This window comes from Sus scrofa, chromosome 12, assembly GCF_054392235.1.
Source record: "Sus scrofa isolate SSC_HxYL_T2T_F1_AM1 chromosome 12, Sscrofa_HxYL_maternal_Yorkshire_Landrace_v2.0, whole genome shotgun sequence".
Taxonomy (NCBI): domain Eukaryota; kingdom Metazoa; phylum Chordata; class Mammalia; order Artiodactyla; family Suidae; genus Sus; species Sus scrofa.
This window is the reverse complement of record NC_139394.1, coordinates 56,016,030-56,035,894: the sequence shown is the minus strand read 5'-3', so window position 1 is coordinate 56,035,894 and position 19,865 is coordinate 56,016,030. Positions and strand designations below refer to the sequence as shown.

The 19,865-nt window shown below is 48.2% G+C and overlaps 1 long non-coding RNA gene across 2 annotated transcripts in view; it reads left to right on the top strand.

Annotated features, from left to right (window-relative positions):
- The first annotated feature begins 479 nt into the window (after positions 1 to 479).
- The window catches only part of LOC146398358 (uncharacterized), a 216,071-nt gene continuing 196,685 nt past the window's right edge, over positions 480 to 19,865 (top strand). For both annotated transcript variants that reach the window (XR_014821669.1, XR_014821668.1), the window contains exon 1: positions 480 to 1,178. This is a non-coding gene — a long non-coding RNA (uncharacterized LOC146398358). The remainder of the gene's footprint in view (positions 1,179 to 19,865) is intronic.

Here is a 19,865-nt window from a genome sequence, read left to right as displayed (position 1 = left end):
AGTGTCCCCTTGTGGCTCAGCAGAAATTAATCTGACTAGTATTCATGAGGACGCAGAGTTCAATCCCTGGCCTCAATCAGTAGGTTAAGGATCCAGGGTTGCTATGGCTGTGGTGTAGGCCGGCAGCTGTAGCTCTGTTTCAAAGCCATAGCCTGGGAACTTCCATATGTGGCCCTAAAAAAGGGGGAAAAAAAAAAAGCAAGAAATGTTTCGAGGAGGCAAAGACTCTAAAGACAGGTATGCTGCTTATCGTTGGAAACACAGTACCACGTGCCTATTTATCTAAGGCAGAAGCAAAGCAGTAGTACCCACCAGAGGAGAAGTGCGGGTGCGGGCGCCCTCCTGAGGAGGAGCGCGCCAATGGGGGGATTTCACGCACTTTTGCAGGGAAGTTCTTCCAGGTCTTTGTCTCCCTTTGGCCAATTATCTTGCTGTATCTTTCACACCTGCCCAGACCCAGGGCCCCGCCCCTGACCTGCGCGCGCATCTCTGGGCCAAGATGGAGTCAAAAGCAAAGCTTGCGGGCGGGTTACTCAGACGCTGGCCTGGCACCTTCTCCTTTTCTGACCCAGAGGGGGGGTCTCTCAGCGCGTGTGTAGTTGGGGTCTCCCTGACTCTGAGGATGGGGGTACGTGACTTATTTGTTCCGTCCAAGCAGGGCCCAGCCCCTCTTTTGACCCTGTCATTACCGTTTTTTAAGAAGTTTACAGAAGACAGCTGTTACCGAAATGCAGAGACAGAATTTTGGGTGAAGGAGAAAAAAGTAGCTTTATTGCTGGTTTTTGGGGCAACAAATGTGGGGGACTTGTCGGGGTCTGGCCGTGGGCAAGTGGCCCCGCAGGGCTCTCGGCTTGATGGACACTCTGAGGTTTCTCTCCACGTCAGCGTCCCTTTGGGCGAGCAGAGAATTGGAGGACTCTTTCGGAGGCCAGGTCGCTGAGAGTTTCCTGCCTCAGGACTGGGCCCGGAGAAGACCGACTGGCCTACTCGGATGTTGGAACCCTGGGGTGGAAAAGCTGTCGGAAGACAAGGCCGGCCCCAGCCGCTGCCGAGGCTCCATTGGCCTTGGGGGGACTCTTCCTCTCCCTCTGCTCCTGACCACCCGAACTTCAAGGAACCTTTTTGGGAAGAAGAAGACGTAGCGTCTGGGACGTCGCGACACCTCTGCCAGCATGTGGGTAAGTCCCAGGGGCGCCCTCCGAGGCCCCTTGGAGCTTGTCTGTCTGGGGAACTTTTGGTTCCTGTTTGGGGATCTTCCTTTTGGCAGATCCCATCTGCAAGGCGCCGCTTGGACTCAGGTCCCGGGCTTGGCGGGCCCCCTGGACCGCGTCTGTATGGAGGGTTTTCATTTTGGGAGATTCCGTTTGTAATTCCGTGGCTTCTTTTGGACTGGCAAGGATTCGGTTTTGCTTTCAGTTTTGTGCTGAATTAATTCCATCTGATGGTACCCTAGAAGAGATTTTGACAGAGGTTCTAGCCTAGGCCTCGGTTTTGCGAGCTAAGGGAAAACAAAGCCAATATGGGAAACATCTCTGAAATCCCATCAGGCACTTCCCTGGGGAAGATTGCAGGCAACTAGTCAGCTTATAGCTGCAAACCGAAGACTACCAATGCCCTGGTTTGCTTAGTTGAAAGACTGAGGTGTCTGGGCTGAATGTTTAGGTAAGAGGCTGATGTGACACTTTTCCTCAGTTCGGCTGCGTTAATGAGATTCGTGGGGATAAAGGCGGAGGTGTTACATGAGAGCCTTTGCTCTGAAGAAAAGGGACAAGGCTCCTCCCAGCTGGTTCCAGTTTTCTCAGGTGACTGAGAAATTTAACAGGGGTGTTGGAGGCTGGGTCTGCAGCCGTGAAGTGGTCCCATAGGGAAACGCACTCATCAATTAAAGTTTGCTCAACTGGGGACTCGAATGAGAACTGGCCATTCAGGGATCTGAGCACCCGTGGTGTCCTAGATGCCACTGGGAGACCAGAGACAGGTAAGAGAGAGCTGAAGCAACTCCGGGCTAAAAGTCAGAGGAATTAAGCGCTCACGCAGCACACGGGCCCACCACACAATGTCTTGAGTAAACTTTATCCCTGAAAAATTCAACTTTAAAATGGGAAATGGAGTCTCAAAAGAAAAACAATGAATGCCTGAAAGCCAGCCTCCAACACCCCAGCCAGATTTATGTACATAGAAAACTTATACTTGCGAGTATCTACTTACTTAGTAGCAAAAGAAAATTTTTGCTCTAAAAATAGTCAAAATGGGCTCTTTTGTTGCATATGCAGTTATTAGAGAAAGCTAGCTTGGGAAAAAAAAAGGTCTTTTCAGAATTCACCACTCTGACATCCCGACCCCTCGGGGTACTTGGGGACCAGCTCCCCCGCTGATGGACCAGACCAGGTGGCCACAAGCTGGGACCCTTTGTCCCTGGTCTCCTCCTGACGCAGACGACTAGCTAGAGTGCTCCGACCCGGTAAGGGATTTTGTTGAGCTTTCCCCCGTCTTCTCCCAAGCTAGCCTCTTTGCCTCCCTTTGAAACCTTTGAAGACCTAAGATATTTCTGTTTCCCTTTTTATGAGTGCTTGGATCCGAAGGTTCTGTGTCTGGAGGTTTTCTGAGAGACTCCAACCTTGCATTTAAGGGAGTGTCTGATGAAGACGACCATGCCTGTGTGATTTGTACTTTATGTTCTGTGTTGTCATTTGTGATGGCCATTCTGCCTTGTGAACGAGGAGATTCTGGTTCGGTTCCACCACAGAGCCCTCTTGGGTTAATTCTGTCTGATGGGAAAGAGACTAAGAAAAAAAATATTTTAACATTGTATGTCCACAATATTCTTTAGACTCTAGAGAAAGTTAGTTTTGGTGAGACTCTTTTGAAAGTTCTCAAGCTGGTTCTTCTTGCATATACAATTAAAAAAAAAAAAAAAAAAAGCAAGCCTGAGAAAACATCTTTTCAGAATTCTGACCTTGAAGGATTAAGTCCTTGTAGGAGAACTTGCTTTTCTCACACTACTGTGCCTTGAGACCTGGGCCCTCAGGATCACTTATCTAGATCATCTCTAATTCCTGGGACTGAAACAAGGAAAGAAGACTTTTATAAACTAGTGAGTTTTATATTGTAGTATCTGAATCATGATAAAGTTTAGAAAATGGAGCTGTGAGATTTCTGCTTGTGTCTGCGTGTATTACGTATATTTCCTCACCTTTGGATGGTATTAAAATTTGTCAATGAGCTCTAATTAATTGGCTTAAAAATTAAGCACTTATAGAAAATCTCAAAAAATACAGAAGGTAACTGGCTAGAATTAATTTTAGGTTCATGTGAACGGGGAAATATTCGGTATTAAATTAAAATCTAGCAATAAAGCTAAAAGTGTGTTGATCTAATTAATACAGACATGTCTTTAGAGTTATCAGCATTAACTATAATAACTTATTGTACCTAGGTTTAATAGATGTCAAATGAGACACTGAGACATCATTTGCTAAACAAACTAAAGGTATTTAGGAGTATTAATCAATATGCTAGGTACCATCCTGAGATGTTCTCTAAAAGAAAAACACATGTTTTTAGAAGTTATAAAAAACAGTCCATGGTTGTTTTAGAAAAGTAGGATGTGTGTTTTCTATAAAGAAGGAATGAGGAAGGGAATTGCATATTATTAAGGGAAAAGAAAGATAGCCTGTCTTATAGCTTGTTGCTCTGGATGGAAAAATAAGGGACAGATTAATATGGATACCGAAAGTGATGCAAGGTGTGTGGGAAGTGGACACTAAGAAAAGAGTTTTGGGAGTTCCTGTCGTGGCGCAGCGGAAATGAATCCGGCTAGGAGCCACGAGGTTGCAGGTTGGATCCCTGGCTTTGCTCAGTGGGTTACAGATTTGGCGCTCCTGTGAGCTGTGGTGTAGGTCGCAGATGGGGCTCAGCTGACATAGTTGTGGCTGTGGTGTAGGCCGGCAGCTGTAACTCCTATTTGACTCCTAGCCTGGGAACCTCCAGGTTCGGCCCTGAAAAGCACAAAAAAAAGAAAAAAGAGTTTTGTGCATGGTTGGGACTAAGCTTGGAATAAACTTAATTGAGTAAATTAATTTTAAAAGTAACCTGGTGCAAAACTTGAATTTGGCTTCTCTCTGCTAAGACAACAAAGCCTTCTCAGAAGCCTACTTTTTACAACAGACTATGGGATGCTCTTTGCCTTGTGATCTGTGTTTGCTTGAGATCTCTTGTAACTTTGGGAAAAGCATTATCCACAGTGGCCTAATAATAACTCTCTAAAGGAAACAGGACCTGGTCCCAAGGCAGCACTATTGTCTCTGGATTGCTCCTCCGTGGTCTCTGCATCCCCTCCCTTCCCTGATTAGCAACGGCCCTTTGGAATTCAGGAGAGGTGATGGAGGCTGAAGCTTATTCCCTGAAAACAAGGCATGGAGGACACAGCAAGCCTCGTGTGCCCAGCAGTTTACAGGGCCCTGCTCCATTACACCAGCATCAGTTACTTGTTTGTGCCTGTTGTTATTCCATCTTGAAGTATAGATTGGAGGCTGGTTATAATTGTTGGTCCTGGAGCCTCAGGAAGTGTGAACAAGAGGCTGGTTGCAGTTGTCTCTCCTGGAGCCCATGTACCTCTGGCCTCACTCATAATAACCCCAGTCCTATTATGATCCCCGTATTCTGGACCAGGAAAGGGAGGCAACAGAGAAATTAGCTTTCCCCACTTTATACAACCAGTAAGTGGCGGAGCTGGGGTGTGAACCCAGGCAGTCTGACTCTAGCTCTGGGGGCTCATAATTGCTATGCTCTGCAGCCCTCTGTAGGTGAATTTTCCCATTTACCATCGTTCTGGGAAGCTTTTGGGGGGGAGGTTGCTGTTTGTTTGCTTTTCTTTTTCGGGCAGCATCCGTGGCATATGGTAGTTCCCAGGCTAGGGGTTGAGTGGGAGCTATGTCGGGGACATGGACACTATGTTGGGTTCTTAACCCACTGAGCCACAGTGGGAATTCCCGAGCAGGTGTTTCTAATGGGAGGGCAAAGCTGGTGTAAGCTACCAATCTTGTTATTCCCAGGTTGTCTGTTTGCAGGGCTAGTAGGTTGTGGACTGTTTCCAGTGGAGGAATCTCCACCCTTTAATACACCTTCAGTCAAGTCATAGGTGAGGCTTCTGCTGGTGGGGGGACAGGGGGTCCAAGCATGGACAGCTAAGGCAGCCCCCACCCCCCATACTCCCAGGAAGGCTGCCCTGGGGCGAAAGCCTGGATCTGGGCATCTGGAGGAGAGAGATTTCCTGCTGAGGCATTTGTCTGGGCAAAGAGGATGTGAGATGCTCTGAACACAGAGGCTGGGCTGAGGTACCTCTCTGAGATGCTTATCACACAGGTGTTTCAGAACCTGGGTACCTGGCAATACCCCAGGTGATGAAAGCAGTACCCCTGCCTTCTCTTCCTCAAAAGGTCTTCCGACTCTCTTGGAGAACATCTGTGTGTGGTCTCTTCCAGACCTTCAGACACTGCTGGACTTGGCCACTCACTCTCCAGACAAGTTCTCTCTCTCTCTCTCTCTCCCTCCCCCCACCCTCCCCCCTCTCTTGTACCCCTGACATTGGTCCAAGTGGGTTCTTGATGGCTTCTTTGTGTCCCACACCCTCACCCACACACCACCCAGGCTCTTGGACTATTATGACAAGTGCTTTCGATAGGGAAGGAGTAGGAGCGTTACACAGGTAGTTGTAGGAGTCCCAGTAGGGGACCACAGACAGAGGGAAACCTAGGGCACTTCGGGAGGCCACCTGCAAGTTGTTAATCACTCAGGAAAGCCATCAGAACGAAGCAGGCTTGCTTCACTACAAAACCATAAGTAAAAGCATGAGATATGCCTCGGGTCATTGAGTGAAAGATGAAATGGGGCCTGCATTCAAGTTTGGCAAGATAATGATCCTTAGAACCAAGGACAGGCGTTTAAGGGACAGATAACATTCCAAAGGAGGAGACCCTCATGATAGGGAAACTTGAGATGATCCAACATATTTCAACATATGTTACACCCTTGGCTGATTTGAATGAGCACCTGACTGTCATAGTTTGACTCATAGGGTCAAATACTCCCTTACTGGATATGAAGGAGGAGCTAATGATATAAGCCTGATATCTACTCAAAGACTGAGGAAGAAAGGTCTTTTCCCCTCCGCATTTTCCTTGGATTATAAAAATGTAGCTCACCTAATCTTCGGGTCAGTGATTCTTTGTCTGCCTGCGGGGGTGGGGGCTAGACATGTGGGACCAAAGCCAGGGATATTAAGAGCTGAAGAAGCCCTGAGACATCCTTGCTTCCTCCAGGGAGAACTCATTGCCTTGTGATATAAAAAACTATGGACTTGCAAGCTCTGAGGCTGCCAAATTTGCAAGATACCAGCTGAGATTTGATGGTTTCTGCAGGGAGGGGTGTTGGCTGGGGTGGGGGAGGAAAGGGGCAGACACACCTTAGTGGGGGGGGCGTCAAGGAACATGGTCCCACGAAGGCTTGACTTAGCAGCTGCTGGAGACCCTCCCCTCTCCTCTCTTCCTGGCCCCTACACCCTGCCCTTGTAAGACCTTGGAACAATCTCCTAATCCTCACAGTAAAGTATTCCTCGGACACGAGGCAAGGAAGGAGAGACAGGGTGGGGTCTCCTGGCCAAGGGGTCAGGGAGCATCCTTCCTGGGCAGCGGGGGGTGGCGGGGGGGAAGGATGTCTTGTCTGGAATGGCAAGAGGGTCACTGCGTGAGCACAGCCAGATTCCCCAGGCTGGGGACCCACATTTAGCAATGCATCAGCGCATTGCTTCTGGGGACTCCCCATATTTATTTATACAACTTTGTGTATTTTAAAATACATTTTATTGGCGTATAATTGACTTGCAATGTTGTGTTAGTTTCAGGTGTCCAGCAAAGTGAATCAGCCATACCTATGCATATATATCCATTCTTTTTCAGATTCTTTCCCCATAGAGGCTATCACAGAGTGTTGAATAGATTTCCCTGTGCTATAGAGTAGGTCCTTGTTACCTACGATTTTGCATCTGGTAGTGTATGTATGGCAATCCCAACCTCCCAGTCCATCTCTCCCCCCCAACATTTCCCCTTTGGTAATCATAAGTTTGGTTTTGAAGTCTTTGGATCTGTTTCTGTTTTGTGAATAATTTCTTTTGTATCATTTTAAATTAGATTCCACATATTAGTGATTGCATATGGTATTTGTCTTTTTTTGTCTGATCTACTTCACTTGGTATGATAATCTCTCAGTCCATCCATGTTGCTGCAAATGGCATTGTTTTGTCTTTTTTATGGCTGAGTGATATTCCATTATATATATATTTTATTTATCTGTCAGTGGATATTTAGGTTGCTTTTATGTCTTGGCTGTTGTAGATAGTGCTGTGATTAATATTGGAATGCATGTGTTCTTTTGAATTAATGGTTTTCTCTGAGTATATGCGCAGGAGTGGAATTGCTGGATCATACGTAGTTCGGTACTTAATTATTTTTGTGCCATCTCGGCCTCAAACGTCTACATAGCAGCCCTTCTATGGTTTGGGTTCAAGAACCCCAGCCCCCTCCATGGCCCCCATCCTGCAGCCCAGACAGAGTTCAGAGTCTTGGCTCGTACTGCTCAGCCAGGGGCTGGGAATCACATTCCAGATTGGAACGATTTTTTTCCTAACCCTTGTGGAATGCCCAGTTGCTTATTTTTGAGTCTTCTGTGCTCAGTCTTATCCCTCATTTCCAGGAATTGCACTGGCACCCGAGGCTCTTGCAAGCAGCAATTTACTAGAACAAAACTGAGTCCCTAGTCAGATTCAAAAAGCAATGAAATAAATAGAATTGCATTTTTCATTCCGTGTCAGGACGGTGGAGACACACCTAGGCAGGGGCTTAAAAGCACTTTGTGGGCTGTCCTTCTAAAGAGACACTGCTGATCAATTGCTCAGCTGCTTTCATTTAAACCCGGAGCACAGGGGAAGAGATGGAGAACAAAAGCTGCTTTTCTCCTTCCGGGAGTCTCTGAAACCAGCTGTTCCTATTTCTTAAATCTGCAGACCCCCTGCTCCCATCCTCTGAACCTTTCTCCTACTTCTTTTCCTCGGGAAATATTCAGTGGGAAAGGAGCATCTGGAAATGCAGGTTTCCATGGAAAAGAGCAGGCGGGGCTTTGTTCTCATCTCCCATTGATGGAGCCGAGCCTTTGTGAAAGTGGCAGGGAGCTGCTGTCGGGGTCACCAAGTGCCAGGAGCCTCCTCTGCCCTCCAGCTCATTCTCTTTATGCCACACTGTCCTACACGCTGACTTCCCCCAGACCTGGCTTTATTTCAGCGGGCTGCAAAGAACCAGTCCAGGAGCTTTCCCGATAGTTTGCCACGTCTCCAGCCTCTGCTCCATCCCACACGGCACCACTTCTCTCAACTTGCCCAGGAATATAATTTCAGTCCATTTGTGACTCTGGAAGGGGTGGTGGTCAGGCTCTGGCCATGAGCAGGACCACGATGGCCATTTCCTCATTTGGGACCTGTTGAAAAGGGGTTGTGGACATTGTAGGTAATACAGTCCAGCTCCTTCCCTTAGAGGTGAAGACCCACAGGCTCAGATAGACTCAGCTGGCCCAGGGTCACACAGCAAGTGAGACACCACCAGGTCTTCTGGCCCTGGTTTGGTGCTCTGTCCGTTGATCCATGGAAGCCATGATTTGAGCTGGTCCTTCTGAGCCATGTCCTTGGTAGGGAAAGTGGAATGAGATGTCTGGCAGAGCTGAGCTCTGTGGCAGAATGACAAATGGCCCCTGGCATTGCTAGGAAGTGGGTTCTGGGAACAAGGGCAGCCAACAGAGCCATTTATCCACCTCCCAGTCAGCCGTCGGCCAGCAGTGGGGGAAATGAGAGAAAGCAGGGTGGGTATAAAGGCTATGAGCTCTCCTACTCATTACTGCCACTGGGGGTGGACCAGGGCTTCCGACGTGAGGTCTGTCTGTCCTAAAAGCCAGGGCTGGGCCAAGCACATCGTTTTACTTTAAAATTAAAATCCGAGCTTTAAAATTTATGTTAATTGCAACTCTGAGTCTTGAAATTTCGTGTGTGTTCATGTGTATAAAATATATATAAATTTTTAATGGTATAGGATACAGGCTATGATAAGACAGGAATTCTCAGACACTGGCGATAGAAGAATAATTATGTAGAGGACATGTGGCAATTGTCTATGAAAGCCTTACAATATTTATATTCTTTGTCTTAGGAACTCCATTTCTAGAAATACATCCTAAGAAAATGATTCTAGATAGAGACAGAGATGTTTATAGCGGTATTAGATTAGATTCCATCTTAATACTCAGCCATTAAAATACAATGGTAAACTATGGTATATCCATTTGGTAAATTATTATGAATCATTTAAAAGTGATATGAGGAATTCCAATGATAGCAGAAATGCTTATGATATAATGTCAAATGAAAAAAGGCAGGGCATTGTTGTGGAAGTCCTGACTGATTTTTTTTTTTACCTGTTTTTTTTTTTTTTTTTTTGTCTTTTTGCTATTTCTTGGGCCGCTCCCGCGGCATATGGAGGTTCCCAGGCTAGGGGTCCAATCAGAGCTGTAGCCACCGGCCTACGCCAGAGCCACAGCAACGCAGGATCCGAGCCGCGTCTGCAACCTACACCACAGCTCACGGCAACGCCGGATTGTTAACCCACTGAGCAAGGGCAGGGACCGAACCCGCAACCTCATGGTTCCTAGTCGGATTCGTTAACCACTGCGCCACGACGGGAATTCCTCAGTCTCTTTTTAAAATGTGTACATAATATTAGAAAGGTGGGCAAGAAGGAGCCAGATCAGATGTTTACAGCAGTTTTTCTCTGGAAGGAGGCGATTTGGGGTGATTTTAAATACTTTACTAAATTTTTCATGCTGGTCTTGTGTTATTGCATTTTTTTTCTTTTTCTTTTTTTTTCTTTTCCTTTGTCTTTTTAGGGCCGCACCCGCAGCATATGGAGGTTCCCAGGCTAGGTGTCGAATCAGGGCAATGCTGGATCCTTAACCCACTGAGCAAGGCCAGGGATTGAACCCGCAACCTCATGGTTCCTAGTCAGATTCGTTTCTGCTGAGCCATGACGAGAAATCCTATTGAGGTGTTTTTTTTTTTTTTTTTTTTTTTTAATTTTAATTGTAAACATGCAGCAGAGATTGCAGCAGGGCTGGGGCTGAGGTTTGGGTTCTCTGATGGGTGAAGATAGGTGACAGCCTTTTGGATATCAGTTTACCGCCCCCCCCCCCCCATTTCTAGGAAGCCTGCAGTTGTTTGACTGGCATTTGCACATGTCTGGGTGTGTCTGATGACCCTAGGCTGGGGTCCCAAGGTGTCCCCCCCCCACCTCAGATGGCAAGAGGCCATCTATGTCTAGCAAAGTCAATGATACTTAGTAAGAAAGAGGCTCTTCTCAGCAGCTTTGTGGTTGGCGGCTGGTACTTGAAAGTCTGACCTCCCCCTATCTGTTGACCCAGTCACCATGGCAACTTGTGGGCACACTGGAAAGAAAGACGCTATTGTCAAAAAAGAACTCCAGGGGGCCCAAGCAGCCCAGCTGTGGGACCTATTTGGGTGTCCAGCGTCAGTGGAGGGAGAGTGCGTCTTAGCCACTCATCAGAGGTGATGATAAAGCCAGAATTAGGGGACATCAGGGCAGCCTGGGCCTGGGGCAGGGGAGGAGTGGCCAGCCGACTTCTCAGTGGTGCAGCAGAGAGAGGGGGAAGAGCAAGGCGCTGAGCTGGGGACCAGGATCCACTGCAGAGGAGACCATGAGAGCAAGGCAGAGGGAGGGGACTTAGGAAGACGCCTTGGACCGAGATGATGCTGTGCCCAGAGTGGGGAGGTGTGGAGGGGGTGCCCAGCTGGCCACGACCTGTCTTTGTACAGTGAATAGATTTGACAGATCTTAGTGCTTGTGCCATTGCTACTGTCATTGTGCCATGGGATGCAGGTAGGGCATAGCACCGGGGTTCGGGAGAACTGGCTCCTGGGCTGGCTCTGCCCTTGGCCGTCCCTCCCTCTCTCTGCACCTGCCTCCTCCCAGGGCGAGGGGCGGGATGGGTGGGATCCATGTTCTTAGAGACTCTTCCAGTTCGCCCATGGCTCTCCTCTTGCTGCTTTTGAGACTGCTCTGGAGCTAAGCTTCCTGTGTGGATGGAAGAATGAGGCAAGCTGAGAGCAACCCCACCATCTCCTGCGTCTTCTTAATGAGCCCAGCTCTCTCTGTGGGTGTGGAGCAGCCTGGGCCCCATTGGGTGTGGGGGCTGGCCCCCTTCCTGCCCTTCAGGGGCCAGCTCATCTCCAGTGGGCAGTGTAATGCTGACTCTAGGCTAGGCCTCATCCTTAGGGAACTCAAAGCCGCTTTATACTTCAGGGCACTAAGTGGAGTGGGGGCCAGGCAAGTGGGGGCACGGTGGAGGGGAAAGTGTGATCCCAGCTTGGGGGCACAGGGAGACCTTCAGGAGGAAGTAGCAGTGAATCCTGCAAGTTGGGTAGGAGGCAGTCAGAAGAGGGGAAGGCACTAGGCGTCCAGGACTGGAAGTGTGAGGAGGGAGCTGGAAACTCCCTGCTGTCCACCAGGCTGGTGGCAAAGTGCCCTGACCACCCCCTCCCAGGCTGGGGTAGGAATATGGGAAGCTGAGCCCCTGCCTCTCTGGTTTCAAGCCCTGTCCAGCCTGTCTTGGAAAACCAAATGCATTCGTGTCAGGCATCCCCTCCATGGAAGGTGGGCTTTAAAAACACGTTAAGCATCTCATTCCCAAAGCCCTGGACCGTTAACGATGGGCGTCCCTGCAGGGCTGCTGAGTAGTACCCCCTCCACCCCAGCCACCTGGACTTGGCATTGCTCAAAGGAGGTTCCATAAGCCTGGCTTTGTTCAGCCGCAGAGCCAGTGGGGGCCTGGGAGGCCGGCTGAGCCTGTGCAGACAGCTAACTTTGCTGCCCCTGGGTCTGCTTGGAGCTGAGCGAGGGGGGCCCGGCCCTGCCTTTCTGAGTCCTCACATTTCCTACCATCTGTTTAGTCGGACCCCCCTGTTTAAATTCTCCACTTGTCTCTACTTCCACAAAATAATTAGCATCCATTTGTTCCTAGAGCTCGCTTGGCGACATTAGTCATTGTAGGAGCTTTCAGCGTAGCTCACAGAAATTTCCATTTGATGCAAAGTTGAAAATGGCTTTCGTGGGACTCTGCGGGGGCCCCCCTCACTTCTGCTCGCTCCCCAGCATCTGGCGCCTCCGTTTGTTCCCTCCCACCCGTTTCTTTGTTGCCATCTGAGTGATGATGACGGGAGTGGAGGGCACTGTGGTGAGAGGGGACGGTGTCCTTTGGGGACACGGTGGGGAAGGAGACTCATGGGGGGAGGGGACTTGCCAGGGGTGGGAGGAGGGCCGGAGCTCTGATAAGGGAGCAATTTATGCGCTGGGCTGTGGAGGACCTGGCCAGTCCAGCTCCGGCTGCTGCAGAACAGCTCTCGGACATATTTGCTGTACAAAACTAAGTGCTCTCACAGGGCAACTTGCTCCTTGCCTGAGTGGTTCACTGTCCTTGGTTTTTTTATTTTTATTTTTTTGGCCCACGCCTGTAGCATGAAGTTCCAGGAAGTTCCTGGGCCAGGGATCAAACCTGTGACATAATACCTGTGCCATAGTGGCGACCTGAGCCACTGCACTGACAACACGGGATTCTTACCCTGGCTGCTCCACAAAGGACTCCTTTTTCTTTTCTTTTCTTTTTTTTTTTTTTTTTTTTTTGGCTTTTCTTGAGAGTGGTCACTTTCCCTCTCTAAGAACCTGGCTACTCCAGCATAGGCTAATTTCTCTTTTCCTGGGCCTGTGTCCTGGCTCTCCTGTGGGAAGGGAATGTTAGGCAAACAAACAAACAAAAAACCCTGAAATCACACCCATGCTCTCTGGGCTGCAAAACCTGTGCACATACATGGTCTTCCTTGATTCCCCAAACAACCTGTCAGGTGGGCAATAAGGTCGCTCCTGAGACCCAGGGGGATGGAGGCACCTGCTTTGTGATTCTGGACCTCTCTTTGCCCACTTGTGAAATGGCCAGGCTGGACAAGATGCCCTCTGAGAGTCTGACCACATTCGGCCTCTCCCTTCGTGGTGTGTGTTGCGACTGAGGGTTTCATTCCTGTGCTGGTGCTCGGGGTGGACCACGCTGGTGGTTACTAGACGGTGGCAAGCTGCAAGGCATGGTGGGATACTTTGATCCAAGGTGTAGGACAGATCTGCTTCGAACTCTGGTTCGGCTCCTCTTTAGCTGTCACTTGACCTTGGGCAAGTCCCTTGAGTAGAGTGCTCTGTGCTACACAGCAGGTCCCCATTGACCATCCATTCCATACACATGTGCCTGTTCCAAACCCCCAATCCAGCCCCTCCCCCACCTGTCCCCTTTGGTAACCCTAGGTATGCTTTTGAAGTCTGTGTCCATTTCTGTTTTGTAAATAAGCTCATTTGTATCCTTTTATTAGATTTCACATATAACTGCTATCGTACAATGTTTGTCTTTCTCTAAGATCCTTTTTCTGGTCCAAGATCTCATCTAGGATCCCACACTGTTTTTCATAGTCTGTCTAGTCTCCTTTGATCTAGGACAGTTCCTAAGGCTTTCTTTATCTTTCGTGATCTTGATACTTTTACAGAGAACTGAGGAGTTATTTTGTAGACTGTCTCTCGGTTTGGGTTTCACATGTATATCACAGAAATGATGTTTGCTCTACTCATTGCATTATTTGGGGGGGAGTGTGCCTGATGTCACTATATCTTGGGGACATACGAATGGCTGAGGTTTGGGAAACCCTTCCGTAGGCAGAGTCCGTTTGTGGCTCTTCCCTGGTAGCATTTGTGACGTGAATTCCTGTCTGCAGAGCCGTCCCCCAACCCTGGCCTCCCATGGAAGGTGGACCATCCTTGGCCTGTGTCATCACTCACGGTCCAGCTCTGCGGCGGCCCTTGTGGAAAGCGGGGTCTGCCTCCCCACCCCCTGCTCCCTGCGGCTGGTCCTGAATGGTGACTGGGCCAAGACTACTGAGCTTTGATCCCCCTGCTTTCCGAGACACTCTCCTACTGGCTTGGATGAATGGCACCAGACAGCTCTTTGGATTAGATCTTTCCTCGGATGCAGCTTTTTAGGTTAGAAAATAAAGACGTCCCAGGCAGGTGGGAGCCGTGACACCCTCGACAGAGGCGTCTCTGCAGTTTTTCCTTTCAGCCCCCAAGAGATTTTCCCATCTGATCCTGCTCATCATCTGTGGCCAAACTATTGCTTTGTTTGACTTTCTTTCCCTTCATGCCCGGGAACATGTGCTATGAAATCACGAACTCTCTCTCCCTCTGTGATCTGAAGAAACACACTCTTTTGGCCTCTTTCCCACCTGGATTCTCCCTGGAGCTTAGAGGACCTGCTGAGGCCTTGGATCTGCTGCTGGCTCCTGGGCAGCCTGCATTAGTTCAGGTCTTAGATAACAGTGTCCCGAGGCGAAAAGCCAGTTACCCCAAACTATGACTAATTAACAACCCCAGAGGGCTGAGTCTCAGAAGAAAACACCTGACTCTCTCCGGGGTTTGGTTAATGAGAGGATGGCTCCACAGGGTGTGCCTTGGACCATTTCACAGCCTGAAATGGATCCCACCACTCAACTCACATGAATCTGGGCCCCAGCATCACCTCGGCCTAATTTCTGGCTCGCACGCAACTGGTATGCTGTCAAAGCCGACAGACAAGGATGAGAAAGTAGTTAGCTATGATTTTTTGCCCGATTGAGTCATTCCCTCATTTTCCTCTCCTGTGTGCCAAGTCCTGATCTAGGTCCTGGAAATGCGCAGGAGGCTTTGCGGACAGTGTTGTTTGTTTTTTTGCTTTTTAGGGCCGCACCTGTGGCATATGGAAGTTTCCAGGCTAGGAGTTGAATTGGTGCTACAGCTGCCAGCCTACATCACAGCCCCAGCAACGTGGGATCCGAGCCGCATCTGATGCATACACCAGAGCTCAGCATTGACGTCATCGCCAGATCCTTAACCCACTGAGCAGGGCCAGGGATTGAACCCTCAACCTCATGGATCCTAGTAGGTTTGTTAACCACTGGCCCACGAAGGGAACTCCTTTTCGGGCAGTCTCTCAAGTGGAGGAGATCAGGGAGGCAAAGGGGGCACAAGAGAATACGGCTGACTGCTCTAAGGGCGTGATTAACTCAGCAGCTATTTATTGAGTATTTACTATGTGTGGGGCACTGTGTTGGCTGCAGAAGGGGAGCAGAGAATGGGGCATAAATATGACCCCTGCCCTCTCAGCACCTGGAGCTTAGCTGGGAATTCTAGAAAATATCAGTTAAGAAGGAAGAGATTTAAGAGTGTGCTGTGGGAGTGAGAAGGAAGAGCCCCCATTCAGTGTGGGGCTGAAGAATAAATTTCAGGCAGGGACTTGAATGGTGGATAGGAGTCACATGGCTGGGAGACCCAGAGATGGAGGGGGCTGTGTGTTTCAGGCAGGGGCAATAGGACACGCTGCTCAGAGGTGAGACAGCCTGGTGCAATGGAGGAGCTATGGGAAGGTGAAGTTGAAACCCAGAATTCAAGGAGAGTGGAGGGAGGTGAGAGGCTGGGGATGAGGCAGGAAGGGCCTTGTAAATGTGGCTGTTCTGACTCTTTCCAATCAGAAACACTGCAGGGTTTATAGGAGAGTGATGGATTCAGATTTTCATTTCATGTCATTTCATTTTTGTCTTTTTATGGCTGCACCTGTGGCATATGGAAGTTCCCAGGCTATTGGTGGAATTGGAGCTGTAGCCGACAGCAATGCAGGATCCAAGCCTCATCTGCAACCTATACCATAGCTCACAGCAACGCTGGATACTTAACCCACTGAGCAAGGCGAGGGATTGAACCTACATCCTCATGGACACTAGTCAGGTTCATTACCACTGAGCCATGAGAGAAACTCCCCAGATTTTCATTTTGGAGCAGTCAGCCTGGCTGCCTTGTACACGATGGAAAAGAGAAGGCAGGAATGAGGGGAGGGAGAACCATGGTGCAGATACTGCAGAAGACTTGGGATGAGATCATGTGGACTTGGGTGGGATGGAGAAGAGGGAATGGCTGGAGGAGAGGTTTTCAGTACCACCCCCAACCCCAGGAATGACAGCATGGGAAATACACTGAGTCCTGATAGACCCTATACTTTTTTTTTTTTTTGAAACATTCGTATTTCTCTCTGAGGTCAGAATTTGCTCTTTGTGGCAAAGCCACTGTTGTTGATCACACAATGCATTCTAATCAATGGAATTATGGGCAGAAGTGATGTAAGCTGTTTCCAGGACTGGTTTGAACACATCCCACACCACCCTCTAGTCTTCCTGTGGGGTGGTTTTATAAAATGGAAAGAGCCTGGATCCCTGAGTCCCCACTTGGAGGAGAGTCCCAAGGATAACTACCTAGCTTGTTTTAGCTGTGACAGGAACAAGAAACCAACCTGTGTTTGTTTAGTCACTGAGATTTTTTTAAAAAATTGAGTATAGTTGATTTATGATGTTCTATTAGTTTCTGGTATATAGTCAAGTGATTCCATTATATATGTAAAAAATGGAATATATATATATATGATTTTTTCAGATTCTTTTCTATTAGAGGTTATTATAAGATATTGAATATAGTTCCCTGTGCTATATAGTAGGTCCTTGTTTATCTATTATATATGTAGTAGTTTGTATTTGCTAATCCCAAACTCCTAATTTATCTTTCCCCCTGCTTTCCCCTTTAGTAACCATATGTTTGTTTTAAAAATCCGTGAGTCTATTTCAGTTTTGTAAGTAAGTTCATTTGTATCACTTTTTATTTTATTTTTTTGTTTTTTTTTTGCCTTTTCTAGGACCGCTCCCTGGACATATGGAGGTTCCCAGGCTAGGGGTCTAATCGGAGTTCTAGACGCCAGCCTATGCCACAACCACAGCAACGTGGGATTCGTGCCACGTTTGCGACCTACACCACAGCTCATGGCAACACCGGATCCTTAACCCACTGAGCAAGTCCAGGGACCGAACCCGCAACCTCATGGTTCCCCATCAGATTCGTTAACCACTGCGCCACGATGGGAACTTCCCATTTGTATCATTTTTTAGATTCCACATAATAAACAGTGTGAGCTTCTGTCTGACTTCCCTTGGTATGATAATTTCTAAGTCCATCCATGTTGCTGCAAAATGCACTGTGTCATTCTTTTTATGGCTGAGTAATATTCTATTCTATATATATATAATATATATTATTAATATATCATTAATATTCCATTCTATATATAATATATATCATTATATATTATATAAATATATAATAATCTTTATCTATTCATCTTCTTTATTCATTTGTTGATGGACATTTAGGTTGCTTCCATGTCTTGGCTCTTGTAAATAGTGCTGCTATGAGCATTGGGTTGCATGTATCTTTTCAAATTATGCTCTTTTCCATGTATATGCCAAGGAGTGGGATTGCTGGATCACATGGTAACCCTGTTTTTAGTTTTGTAAGGAACCTCCACGCTGCTCTCCATAGTGGCTGTATCAGTTTACATTCCCACCGACAGCGTAGGAGGGTTCTCCTTTTTCCACACCGTCTTCAGCATTTGTTCTTTGTAGATGTTTGAATGATGGCCATTCTGACCAGTAGGAGGTGATACCTCATTGTAGATGTTTCATGTGCATTTCTCCAATAATGAGTGATGCTGAGCACCTTTTCATAAAGTCACTGAGATTTTGAAGTTGTTCATTACAGAAGCTGAGGTTACTTACCAGGCCTACCCTAAACCCACTGGGCGTTCCCAGCTCTCTTCAGCCAGGGAAGAAGGAAGGGTCACATTTGAGGCACAGATGGAATAGGACAAGTTGGGCATCAGTAGGTGGGGAAAGAAGTAAGGGCAGCTGTACAGATGCAGAAATGTATTCACACATAGATATGTGGGACCTCATCAACCAAGCTACCTACACAGGCCTGGAGGATCCTACAGTAAGAATGAGAAAGATAATAATAGAATTCAGGTTCCATTGGTGTCAAGGACTGTGCTAATATTTCATGAAACTGCATGATAATCTACCAGATGGGTACTATTAAGATTTTTTTTTTCAGATGAGAAAACTGGGGCCTGGCAAGGGTGAGGAATTTGCTGAGGCCACACTGAATTGGAATCCAGCATCCTGACCTAGGAGTCTGACCTCTTAGTCACAACACAGAGGCAAAGACACAACAACAGAGGGCCAGGAATGGGGACATGTGTGTGCATGCACGAGCGTACACACACGCGCGCGTGCGCGACGGAGACAGAGTCTTGACTGCCCTTGTCCCTAGCGTGAGGACCATTCCATTTTCGGGAAAGAGATGGCCCGATTGCAGCATGACAAGAACAGAATATTACTTTTAACAAAGACTTACTTTAATGAAATTTGCAGCCGGCTCAGGACATTTTGTTTCTCTCTAGATAACTTCCCGATGCTATCATTTTTGCATGCCCTGTTTATTTCACCTGCTCCGTCTCTCCCTGGCCCATAAAGGAGCCACTGCCAGTGTGTTTGATGTTCCTTAGATATAAATACTCCCTCCCTGAATAACAAATAGGGTGCACCCTTCAGAGGAATTTATGATTCCCCTCTTGTTCTTCTAGTTTCTAAAGGGGGATACATCCCAGAAGGGGATTCTTCCAAGCCAAGGCCTGACATTTCCTCTGCCAACAGGTGGTCTGCTGAGCATGTGGGCTTAGGGGTTCAGATCCTGGGCCTGAGGGGTCACTCAGACTCTGGCCTCGGAAGCACTGGAGTCTCCTGTAGTGGAGAGGTAATTAGCAATGAGCAGCCCTGCCTTGGTATATCTGTGGGTGTGGAAACAGTTCCCGTGGGAAGCGACTGGGCTAAGAGTTTCCAAGTTGGACATGACCTTGAAGATCCCCTCTTCCAACACCCATCAGTTCCAGTGGCTCAGGCTGCAAAACCAAATGATGCAATGCAGCCATTCTATTGTGCTTAAAGATTCTGGGAGTTCCTGTCGTGGTGCAGTGGTTAATGAATCTGACTAGGAACCATGAGGTTGCGGGTTCAGTCCCTGCCCTTGCTCAGTGGGTTAACGATCTGGCGTTGCCGTGAGCTGTGGTGTAGGTTGCAGACGCGGCTCGGATCCCGCGTTGCTGTGGCTGTGGTGTAGGCCGGTGGCTACAGCTCCGATTTGACCCCTAGCCTGGGAACCTCCATATGCCGCGGGAGCGGCCCAAGAAATAGCAAAAAGACAAAAAAAAAAAAAAAAAAAAAAAAGATTCTGTGGGTCAGGAATTTGGACAGGACCTGGCAGCGTTGGTGTATCTCTCCTCCAGGGTGTCTGGGCCTCAGTCAGGCCGGTTTGAAGGCTGGTGGAGGGGGGATGGGTTGCCACTGAGCCTTGGAGTTGTCTTCATTCAGATCTGACCTTGACCCTGGCTGTCATCTGGGCTTTGTACCACAGCACCTATCCTTGGCTTCCCCATGTGGTTTCCTTAGATAGGCTGGTTTGGAGTCACACAGCATGGTGACTGGGCTCCAAGAGTAAGCAAAAGTGGGGTACATGGCACGTATGTCCTAGCCTTGGAGGTCACATGTTGTTACTTTGATCCTACTCCGTGAGCTGAGACAGTCGCATATCTGCCCAGGTCCAAGTTACACACCTGACCTCAGCACCCAGAAGCAGCAAGATTCTGAAGCCATTTTGAGCTTCTAGAATTGTTTCAGCTGTCTTTGGAAAATAGTGTCACACACCACTTTACATGTGAATGAATCCCTTCCCCATAGCCCACACCCTGTGCACATAGCC